The sequence below is a fragment of the Mustela lutreola genome, chromosome 3 (genome assembly GCF_030435805.1).
Source record: "Mustela lutreola isolate mMusLut2 chromosome 3, mMusLut2.pri, whole genome shotgun sequence".
Classification (NCBI taxonomy): Eukaryota; Metazoa; Chordata; class Mammalia; order Carnivora; family Mustelidae; genus Mustela; species Mustela lutreola.
Window position 1 is genome coordinate 120,551,165 of NC_081292.1, and position 2,601 is coordinate 120,553,765.

Sequence of the window (2,601 nt, forward strand, 5' to 3'; positions counted from 1 at the left end):
TGTTCACATTTTATTGTATCTTAAAACAGTTTTAAGACTTTTCCCCAATCTTTGTCATTTGGCAATTTTAATTTATTTTATTATTTTTTAAAGATTTTATTTGTCATAGAGAGAGAGCGCGCACAGCAGGGGGAGCAGCAAGCAGAGGGAGAAGCAGGTTTCCTGCTGAGCAAGGAGCCCGATATGAGCCTGGATCCCAAGACCCTGGGGACATGACCTGAGCTAAAGGCAGATGCTTAACCAACTGAGTCACCCAGGCATCCGGCAATTTTTAATATGTAAAATATTAATGTAGTTGAAAAGTCAAACATGTATAAAACATGTGCTCAGAAAAGCCCCACACATTGTAGTTACCATTTTTATTTGGTTTCTATTTTATTCTTCTTGTGTTTATCCTTTTTCAAAGAATAACCTGTCTCTCAGAAAATATAACATAGTTTATTCTGTTTCTCTTCCTCTAAACAATATCAATCCAGGAAATTACACCATGTCAATTTACAGAGCCCTTCCTTATTTTGTTTCTAGAGCTGCACATTCTCTACTATGAAAATGTTTTCTCCAACTGATCTCTGTATGGTTATGCAGGCTGTGTCTTATATTTCACTGGTATAATGATGCTTCAGTGACTATCTTGTGCATATCGGTGTTCATGTTGTTGGAAGTATACCTGTAGGATAAACTTTTGCCAAAGAGGATATTGCCAAAAATTTAACTTCTGCTCAATTTCACAAGTGACAAAGGTTATCATTCCCTTCATTATGAGTGTATTTTACATTGTCCCATACGTCTGAAGAGCACTTGCTTAATTTTCTGTGAACTCTCTCTTCATGTCTTTCATCCACTTTTCAAAAGTATTTGTATTCCCTCAAGTATAAGACTTTTTAAATATATTACAGATATATATTTATATATATACATATTTAGGGATATCCTATTTAAAATTTTATATACCCTTATATTTAATATAAATATATATATTTACAAATATATATTTTATACATTTATAGATATTATCTCTGATTCATGCTTCAATATTTTCTTCTAGTGTGTTATCACTGTACTTTGCATATGATGTAGTTCTTTTTAGATGAAACAAAATTTTTCTTCATTTTTATGTCAAATCTCTTATTGCTTCTTCACTTTGAGTAATAGAAAATTTCCTCTCCATATCAAAGTTATAAAAGGAGTCACCTAAGTTTTCTTCTAGTGTGTTTGTACAGTTCTACTATTTTTACATTTCCAACTCTGGTCTATTTGGACTATTTTTATTAGAGTACAGATTTAAGGTGTTTCATCCTCAATAAAGCTGTCCACTGAATAGCACTTCTCTTTATTTTCCTACTCTAATCTCTTCTTAATTCCTCTCTATAATTTCCAGTCTCTAATGATTACCTTATCTAAAGCTACATCAGAATCATTAAAGAGGTTGAATAATGTGCCTTATAAGTATGACTTTCCCTTATATCGATTCTTACTTTCCTATTTAACTTTGCTTTCAGAACAAAGAACTTCAATATCTTAGTGGCATAAACAACAAAGATTTACTTCCGGTCACATTAAGTGGGTTATTGTGTTTCAGGTTGGCTGGGCCACATGTAGACTGGGTATCTGTCCCTCATCCCTTCTTGTTCCAGGGATCAGACAGAAAGAGGCCTCTCTCTAGGTATGCTTTTATTTCATGCAGAAGGCAGAAACAAGAGAGCATTAGCTAAAACATGCAATCACAGTAAACTTCTACCCAAATGCCAAAACACACCACTCAGCCAAGACAGGTTACTCTTTCAAACTCAAAGTCAATGAAACAGGGAGGTCATGTAATAACAGGCAGAAAAGTAGCAGCCTGAAAAAGGGAAGGTGAAAAGAGCTGGGAAAAATGAGTCCTACATATTGCTTTTGTTTAATTTAATAATAAAAGTGAGATTCTATTAAATATATTAGTTTAACAATGTCTTAATTACAAATAAAAAGTAAGCTTAGAAAATCTGGAGGATATAAAAAATGTAAATAAGGAAGCAAGCATTATGTATAAACTCAACATTTAGGTATAAACTGATAAGCACAGATACTACACTTGATCTTAGCCAAAAGGCCGAGAAGTGATTAACATTTAGGTATAAAGACCATTAATGTTTTATGTATCTCTATGAGTTAGTACCAAGTATTATCAGTTTTTCCAATGCTATTATTACTTGGTGAAAGAAAATTTTCTTTTAGCATGGATGACTATAGTTATGTGTGATATATTAAAATATATATAGTTCAGGTGTGCAAAAATGTCTTGAAGTTTACTAATTTTTTTTTCTACCTTGAGCCTTTTAAAGTACTATTTCTGTTCCTTTAAATCTGTCTATGGAAAGGGACTTTTAAATGACAGTTCATTTATTTTCTACATGAGTCATCCAATTAAAGGACCTTTACCAAGGTTGTTAGACTTTCAAATTTACATAATTTGACAGTTGGCTCATTTGATAGCCTTTACTTTAAGAATGTCATCTTGCTAGTTGTCTATTTTATTGTTTTAAAATTGTGCTTATGCTGCTGAAGACTGCAGAAAGAATGACTCAAAAATCTTAGCCTGAATATGCTTAATTCATAGACCAC

The 2,601-nt window shown here is 32.4% G+C and overlaps 1 pseudogene; it reads right to left on the reverse strand.

Annotated features, from left to right (window-relative positions):
* Positions 1-1,984: 1,984 nt before the first annotated feature.
* On the reverse strand, positions 1,985-2,101 carry LOC131828237 (U2 spliceosomal RNA; annotated as a pseudogene).
* Positions 2,102-2,601: the final 500 nt, after the last annotated feature.